Consider the following 9375-nt stretch of genomic DNA (forward strand, 5'->3'; position numbering starts at 1 on the left):
ATTTGAAAAATTAAAGATACAAAATATATTTATGCATATGAAAAAAAAAAAAAAAAAGAAAACCCCAGAGACTCAACCACAAAACTCCTAGAAGTGATCAGGAAATACAGTAACATCTCAAGGTATGAAATCAATGTTCACAAATAAGTAGCCTTTGTATATGCCAATAACAGTTAAGTTGAGAAGCAGATCAAGGACACAATTCCCTTTACAGTAGCTTCAAAGAAAATGAAATACTTAGGAATATCCCTAACAAAAGAGGTGAAGGATCAAGGTGAAGGATCTTTTCAAAGAGAATTATGAAACCTTAAGAAAAGAAATTGCAGAAGACATTAACAAATGGAAGAACATACCATGCTCTTGGCTAGGCAGAGTCAACATTGTCAAAAATCTCTTCTACTCAAAGCAATCTACAGATTGAATGCAATCCCCATTAAGATACCAACATCACATTTTGAAGAACTGGAAAAAATAGTACTTTGCTTTTCCAGGAAAAACCCTCTATAGCTAAGGCTATTCTTAGTAATAAAAACAAAGCTGGAGGCATCACCCTACCAGACTTCAAGCTATATAACAAGTCTACAGTAATCAAAACAGAATGGTATTGGCAAAAATATAGAGATATAAATATATGGAACAGAATAGAAAACCAAGAGATGAAATCAGTCTCTACTTGCTATCTGATCTTTGATAAACCAAACAAAAACATACACTAGGGGAAAAGAATCCCTATTCAACAAATGGTGCTGGGAGAACTGAGTAACCACATGTAAAAGACTGAAACTTGATGCACATCTTTCACCCCTTACAAAAATTGACTCAATAAGGATAAAAGATTTAAATCTAAGACATAAAATGATAAAAATCTTTAGAAGAATGTGTGGGGAAAACTTAATGATATTGGACTGGGGAAAGATTTTATGACAAAGGTTTCAGGAGCCATCATAACTACAACAAAAATTAAGAAGTGGGACTTTTTCTTTTTTTGAGGCAGAGCCTCAAGCTGTCCCTCTGGGTAGAGTGCTGTGACATCACAGCTCACAGCAACCTCCAACTCCTGGGCTCAAGCGAGTCTCCTGCCTCAGCTTCCCAAGTAGCTGGAACCACAGACGCCTGCCACAACGCCCAGCTATTTTTTTGGTTGTATCCATCATCATTATTGTTTGGTGGGCCCGGGCTGGATTCAAACCCACCACCTTAGGTGTATATGGCTGGTGCCTTAGCCACTTGAGCCATAGGTGCCGAGCCAACAAATGGGACTTAATTAAGCTGAAAAGCTTCTGCACAGCTAAGGACACAACAAATAACTCAAAAAGACAATCTTCAGAGTGGGAAAAGATATTTGAAGGGTATCAATATGACAAAGGGTTGATAACTAGAATCTACAGTGAACTCAAATTAGTCAACAAAAAAAGAGCAAACAATCCCCTCTACCACTGAGCAAGAGATATGAACAGAACCTTCTTGAGGAAGACAGACGAATGGCTAACAAATGTTTCAAAAAATGCTGATTATTCCTGATCATCAGAGAAATGCAAATAAAAACCACCTTATCACTTATACTCAGTGAAAATAGCCCACATCACAAAGTCTCAAAGCTGCAGATGCTGGCATGGATGTGGAGAGAAGGGAACACTTTTACTCTGCTGGTGGGACTGCAATCTTATACAACATTTTTGGAAGGCAGTATACAGAATCCTCAAAGAACTCAAATTAGACCGCCCATTTGCTCCTGCCATCCTATTACTAGGCATCTACCAAGAAGAAAAAAAAATCATTTTATCATAAATTTACAATTTCCATAATGTGGAAACAACCTAAATGCTTACCAACCCAGCAATGGATTAACAAGCTATGGCATATGTATACCATGGAATATTATTTAGCCATTAAAAAAATAGAGACTTTACATGTTTTGTATTTACCTGGATAGAGGGGGAACACATTCTTCTTAGTAAAGTATCACAAGAATGGAGAAGCAAGAATCTAATGTACTCAATTCTAATATGAAGCCAGTAGATGATCTAATACATACCCTCATAAGAGGAAAAACTCAAGTCAATTCAAGGTGGGGGGCAGGTAAACAAGGGAGTGGGAAGAGGGGAGGAGGAAGGGGGATGGGGTTATGGTGTATGGTACACCTTTTGGGGGTAGGACACAATTATAAGAGGGACATTACCTAACAAATGCAATCAGTGTGACCTAATTTTTTGTAGCCTCAATGAATCCCAAACAATAAAAATAAATAAATAACCATAAAAATAAAAAGTTAATAAAAATACTGAGTACATCGGATGCCTGCTTTTCCATTCTTGTGGTACCCCATGGTGGTTTTCTAGTGTCACTAACTTCAACCCGTCTTTCTTCCCTTTGAACAGGACATAGCCCCTCTTTTATTGAGCTCAGGAGGTTGAAAGCTTCATCCCACTCTCTCCTGCCTCCTCTGATAACTCATTCAATTACTTTCTATTTATCTTCCCCCACATATTTAATTCTCCTCTATGCTCAAAAATATTTCCATGACATTGCCACCCCTTTGAGTTCTAATTTTATTTTATTCCTTTTTTTTTCCATTAACAAAGTGCTGGAAAGAATGAAGTAATCACACTGTTTACACCTCCTCATACTCACTCCCTCCTTCCACCTTCACCACTTCACTGAAAGTATTCTCTTGGAGTTTCACAGGGACTCCAAAATTGCTCTCCCACTCTAAAGTCTTATCCTAATGACCACCCTCCTTTATTTCCTTTATTGAAATTCTCCCCTGGGCTGGTTTCTTAAGACAACAACTTCTGTTTTCATTTTATGGCTTGGAGTTTCCCTTCTCTCTCCATTTTATGGCTTCAGTTCCTCCCATTCTCATAGTGAAAGGTTCTTCTCTCTGCTCTGCTCTTCTCTTTTCTCTCTGCATGTGTCAATCTTTTTAAAATTTTTTTTATTGAGGTGTAATTTACATATGATAAAATTACCATTTAAGAATATGCAATTCAGGGCAGCGCCTATGGTTCAGGGAGTAGGGCACCGGTTCCTTACACTGAGGGTGGTGGTTTCGAACCTGACCCTGGCCAGCTAAAAACAGCAGTGACAACTGCAACAACAACAACAAAAAGAGTAGGCGTAGAATATATAAATGTCTTAACACAATCACTAAGAAAATGCCGTGAAGGCTATGTTGACCAGTTTGATGAAAGCATTTCAAATTGTATGTAAAACCAGCACATTGTACCTCATGATTGCATTAATGTACACAGCTATGATTTAATAAAAGAAAGACTTCAGAAACAATAGCAAAAAAATATATAAATATATACCCCATGATTGCATTAATGTACACAGCTATGATTTAATAAAAAAAAAAGACCAGAAACAATAGCAAAAAATATATATAAATATATACCCCATGATTGCATTAATGTACGCAGCTATGATTTAAAAAAAAAAAAACTGCATAGGAAAAATAAAACTGCATAGGGTAAAAAAAAAGAATATGCAATTCAGTAAGTTTTGGTATATTTACAGAGTTGTACAACAACCATCACAATCTACTTTCAGAATATATTCATTACCACTCCCCCCTGTGAAACATCCTGTACTCATAAGCAGTCACCATTCCTCCCTCCCTGCAGCCACAGGCAGCCACTCATCTATCTTCTGTCTCTATGGATTTTTTTTTGATATTTCATATAATGAAATTATACAGTATGTTGCCTTTTGTGTCTTGCTTCCTTCATTCAGCATAATGCTTTCAAGATAGACCCATGCTGTGGCATCCAGCAGAACTTCATTCTTTTTGTAGACAGGACAATTAGGCAGGAAGAAGAAGTGAAAGCAATCCAGACTGAGAAAAAGAAGGGAAGCTGTCTTTGTTTACATATAACATGATCTTGTTCATAGAAAATCCTAAGGCAGTCTCAATTTTAAAAAATCTATTAAAGTAAATGAGTTCAGCTAGGTTGCAGAATACAAGATCAATGTCCAAAAATGCGTTATAGGAAAGGATAAAAAAATCAATTATACTTATATACACTAGCAATGAACAATTGGGAAATGAAATTAAGATAATATTTCATTGAATGGCTATACCACATTTTATCCTTTCATCAGATGATAGAAATTTGATTTGTTTCTACCTTTTAGCTATTATGAATAATACTGCCAAGAAGATTCATGTACAAGTTTTTGTGTGGACGTATGTTTTCAATTCTTTTGCATATATACATAAGAGTTGAGTTGTTGGGTTATAAGGTAGTTCAATGTTTACCTTTTTTTTTTTTTTTTTTTGCAGCTTTTGTCCGGGGCCGGGTTTGAACCTACCACCCCTGGTATATGGGGCCGGCACCCTACTCCTTTGAGCCACAGGCGCCGCCCTCAATGTTTAACTTTTTAAGGAACTGCCAAACCATTTTCCAAAGCAGTGGCACCATTTTATATCCCTGTTAGAGGTGTTTGGAGGTGCTGGTTTCTCTGTATCTTTACCAACACTTGTTATTCTTTGTCTTTTATGATTATGGTCACCCTAGTGGGCATGAAGTGATATCTTTGTGATTTCAATTTGCATTTCCCTAATGACTAATGATGATCATCTTTACATGTACTTACTGACCATTTGTATATCTTTTATGGAAACATATCTATTCTAATCTTTGCGCATTTTTAAATTGGTTTATTTTTCTTTTTATTGTTGAGTTGTAATAGTTCATTGTATATTCTGGACACTACCCTTTATCAGATATGTAATTTGCAAATATGTTCTTCCATTTTATGAGGTATCTTTTTACTTGTCCTTTGTGTATAAATGTTTTTAACTTTTATGATGTCCAAATTATCTATTTTTTCTTTTGATGCTCATGCTTTTGATGTCGTATCTAAGATTTCATTGCCATATCAAGGTCATTCAGATTATCCCTATATTTTATTGTAAGGGTTTTATAGCTTTAGCTTACTTTAGGTCCCTTATTCATTTTGAATTAATTTTGTCCATAGTGCAAACAGGGTAAAATTTCATTTTTCTGCATGTGAATATCCAGTTGTACCAGCACCATTTGTTAGAATGACTATTGTTTTCCCCACTGAACTATCCTGGCACCTTTGTTGAAAATCACTTTCTTGCAACATGAGAGTTTATTTCTTGACTTTCAATTCTACTCCAAGAATGTGCCTATTCTTATGCTAGTACCACACTTTCTTGATTACTGTAGTTGATTTTTAAATAAGAATGTGTGAGTTCTCAAACTTTTTTTCAAAATTATTTTGGCTAGTCTGGATTCCTTGCTGTTCCATATAAATATTAGGATTAATATTTGCCAATCTCTGAAAAATATCTACATGGAACTTTGGTAGAATTTATTTTGAATCTGTAGATCAATTTGGGAGTATTGCCAACTTAACAATGTTAAGTCTTCTAATCAGTGAACTTAAGATGTCTTCTCATGAACTTGCATCTTTAATTTCTTTTAATAACACTTCGTATTTTGAAGTGTAAAGTCTTATACTTTGGTTAAAGATATTTCTTTCTTTTTTTTTTTTACTGGATGAATTTTATTTTATTTTTTTATTTTTCTTTTCTCTTAATTTTTAAATTAAATCATAACTGTGCACATTAATCCATCTATGGGGTACAATGTCCTGAGGTTAAAGATATTTCTAAGTATTTTATTATTTCTGATGCTCTTATAAATGAAATTATCTTAATTTCATTACCCAATTGTTCATTGCTAGTGTATATAAGTATAATTGATTTTTATAGCTTCTCCTATAACTGATTTTTTTACATTGATCATGTATTCTGCAACCTAGCTGAACTTTTTTATTTTAGTAGTTTTTTATAATTGCAGATGCCTCAGGATTTTCTACATACAACTTCAAGTTATATGTAAATAGAGACAGCTTTACTTCTGTTTCTCAGTCTGGATTACTTTTATTTCTTTTTTCTGCCTAATTATCCTGTCTAAAACTTCCAATACAATGTTGAATATAAGTGGCAAGATTAGATATCCTTGTCTTGTTCCTGATCTTAGGGGGAGAGCTTTCAGTTTTTTGCCATTAAGTATGAATTAGCTATGTGTTTTTCCTAGTCATCTTTTATTCAGTTGAGTAAATTCCCCTCTATTTTCAGTTTACTGAGTCATCTTATATTGAAATTGTATTGGGTTTTCTCAAATGTATTTTCTTTATCTTTTGAGATACTTATGTTTTTTTTTCATCCTTTATTTTATTAATATAGTGTACCACATTGATTGCTTTTCCTATGTTGAATCGTCCTTACATTCCTGGGATAAATCTGACTTGGTCATGGTGTTTAATCCTTTTCATACGTTGTTGAATTCCACTTTCTAGGATTTTGCTGAGATTTTTGCATCTAAAATCATAAGGAGTGTTAATCTGTAGTATTCTTGTCATCACTTGGCCTGGTTTTGGTACCTGGGTAATGTTGGCAGCATAGAGTAATTTGGAAAGTATCCCTTCATCTTGGAAGAGTTTGTGAACTTTAATTTCCCTTTAAAAGTTCGGTGCAATTCACCAGTAAAGCCACCTGGGATATGGCTTTTCTTTGTGAAAAGTTTATTTTAAATTGGTAGTTTATTTATTTATTCATTTTATTTTTTAAGCATATCACTATTTTTATTTTCATTTAAGCCACTATGCTGTGGGATAAAAATTTAGACAATATGTATGACCACATGTTATACTTTAATACACTTTTCAGAACATAAAGCATAATATTCTCTACTTTATTGTTCAAATATACACATTTTTATCTGAAATACAATATTTACAAAAAAAAAGCTCCCTGTAATAAAAATCAACATTGTTAGAAGAGTTGTTTAAATTATTTTTAAATGGCTGTAGTGGAGCCAATTTTCCTCAGTTAAGTACCTACAGGAATTTAGCACACTCATGGTTCTTGAATAGAACCACGAAGATGGCATTGATAAGTAAATATTACATATAAATTCAGCCAAACATTCAAAGTAAGAGACTTCTGATTTCAGAAATATGTTTAAAAACATCCATCCACTGTTGTTACACTCCCTTTATTTTTTCACACAGCTAGTTCCAGGAGTTACAGTTTTCTGTGCTTCTAGAGTTGGCTGGGGCTGGGTTTGAACCCGCCACCTCTGGTATATGGGGCCCGGCACCCTACTCCTTTGAGCCACAGACGCCACCCAGTTTCCAGAGATTTTTCAATTGGGGCAGCCCTCAATCATCTTCTTTTTCAATATAGGTCTTTGTCCCTGTGCCATTTGCCTGGCCAAGTACTTGTCTCTAGCTGACATTACAGTTTCTTTATTGTTTCGCTTTGCAGACTTGCTCACCACTTCAGGTGTTCTCTGTCCTTCTCTTGCCTTTCCTCTGTGAGTCTGTGTTTTGCTCCTTGGGATGTTTCGCAACTAGAGGGTCTCTTCTTTGTCCTTTTCCATGTTTCTCATTTTGTTGGCTCTTTCTTGGTCATGATACTTATCCTTTGCTCTAGAATTGGGGCCGCTTTCTTTTCTGGTTTGATTTTTTTCTGAAGATTGAACACTTACTTCTTTTTTTTCTCTATCTCTGTATTTATCATTGTTTTCATATCTTTCCCTCCTTACTTTCACAGATTCCTCCTTTTCTCTGCTTTTCCTTCTCTCCTTTCTCACTTGTTGGTTATGAGCATATTTTGCTGTCCATTTCTTTCCTGCTCTCTTGGGTAGTATTTCTCCTTGTCCTTAACCCTTCTCCATTCTCTGTCACTTCTTTCTCTTTGCTCCCTTGCCCTCAGTTTATCTTCTTGTTCATGCCTCTTCCAGTGGGAATTTTTATCACTAGCCTTTCTGTGTGTCTATGAGAATCCTTCTCTTTCTGGTAAGCATGGTCAGTGTAATGGTTCTCTTGGTCTCTGGACTACCTCTCTTGGTGCTGATCTTGCCTTTTCTCATGTCCTCTTGACTTGGAATCTTTTGTGTGGTGTTTGGCACCATGCCCTCTTTCTTCACTAGATGACCGTGAGTGTGTCTGAGTTCTGTGATGCTTGGAATCCTCTTTGAGGTCTCTGTGATCTTTTCCTGTCTGCAGTTCCGTTTACTTTCTTCCATTTCGTCGTCCTCACTGCTCTTAGCATCAAAGTCGCTGTCTGCATCTGGGTTTTCCTCTACTTCCATACCAGTTTCCAGAATGCATTTCTCCTGTGGTATTATGTTCTTTGAATTTACTTCATCAGAGTAACCCCTTGATGTCTCTTCTTTTATCCCAGACCTGGCTTCATGAAAACTGCCCTTAGGTACTTCCTCTTCACCAACTGCCTTATTTAACAGGTGCCTATAAACCCACTGAGATCATTCTGCTTTGTTACATTCCAATGTGCTTCTAGTGCAGCAACCCTCTTTTCTCTTTCTTCCTTGTCAGCTCTAACTTTCAGTTTTTTCTTATAAGTTGATGTCACAAATGCCTCTTTATCATCAAATTCTCCCTTTTCCGTTTCTTGTTCTCTCTGTATTTTCTTTTCCATTCTTTTTTCCTATTTCTTTTTCCTAATTTCAACTGCTTTTAGTAAGTTGTGAATGTACTTTGGCTTCCGATCTTTCCCCCAAAGCAACTTGGGGTTACTTTCCTCCTTTTTCCCCCTGCATTTCATTATAAATACTATCATATTCATACACAGTGGAATCTTCTGCAAGGGCCTTCTGGATTTCCATTTTGGTCTGTGTCATGGCCTGTTTCTTCGCAGCTTCCCTCTGAAGACTTTCACTCATGGAGGTCTCATCCCATCTTTGTAATTCGGGTTCTCTCAGTTACTTCTGTAATGCTTTTATCCTACTCATCATCATCATCAGAATCATTTCCAAACACTGATGGTTTTTGCAAGACAGGGTGCAACTGCTGTGTTTTCTTTGGCAAAATAAGCCCATGCTGCCTGCCTGGAATTGCCATCTTGCTCCCATGTCCACTGAATGTCAATTTCTTTATTTATTATAGATGTTTTCAAATTTTCTATTTCTTTTTGAGTCAGTTTTTGTGGTTTTTTTCTTTATAAGAATTTACCTATTTCAAGTAAGTTGTCTAATTCATTGACATACTGTTGTTTATTGTAGCCCCATATAATTCTTTTTTTTTTTTTTTTTTGAGACAGAGTCTTACTCTGTCACCCCAGGTAGAGTGCCATGGTGTCATTGTAGCTCACAGCAACCTCAAACTCCTGGACTCAAGCCATCCTCCTGCCTCAGTTTTTTTCTATTTTTAGTATACACAGGTATGCTCTTGCTCAGGCTTGTCTCAAACTCCTAAGTTCAAGCAATCTGCCCTCCTTGGCCTCCCAGAGTGCTAGGATTACAGGCATGAGCCACCTCGGCTGCCTAATTCTTTTCATTTTAGGCAGTAATGTTTCCTTTTTACTTCCTGATT

General features: G+C 35.9%; 1 pseudogene; it reads right to left on the reverse strand.

Annotated features, from left to right (window-relative positions):
* Positions 1–7200: 7200 nt before the first annotated feature.
* LOC100958013 lies at positions 7201–8904 on the reverse strand (annotated as a pseudogene).
* Between the last annotated feature and the right edge of the window lie 471 nt (positions 8905–9375).

The sequence above is a fragment of the Otolemur garnettii genome, unplaced genomic scaffold, assembly GCF_000181295.1.
Source record: "Otolemur garnettii isolate 467f Iridium unplaced genomic scaffold, OtoGar3 scaffold00192, whole genome shotgun sequence".
Classification (NCBI taxonomy): domain Eukaryota; kingdom Metazoa; phylum Chordata; class Mammalia; order Primates; family Galagidae; genus Otolemur; species Otolemur garnettii.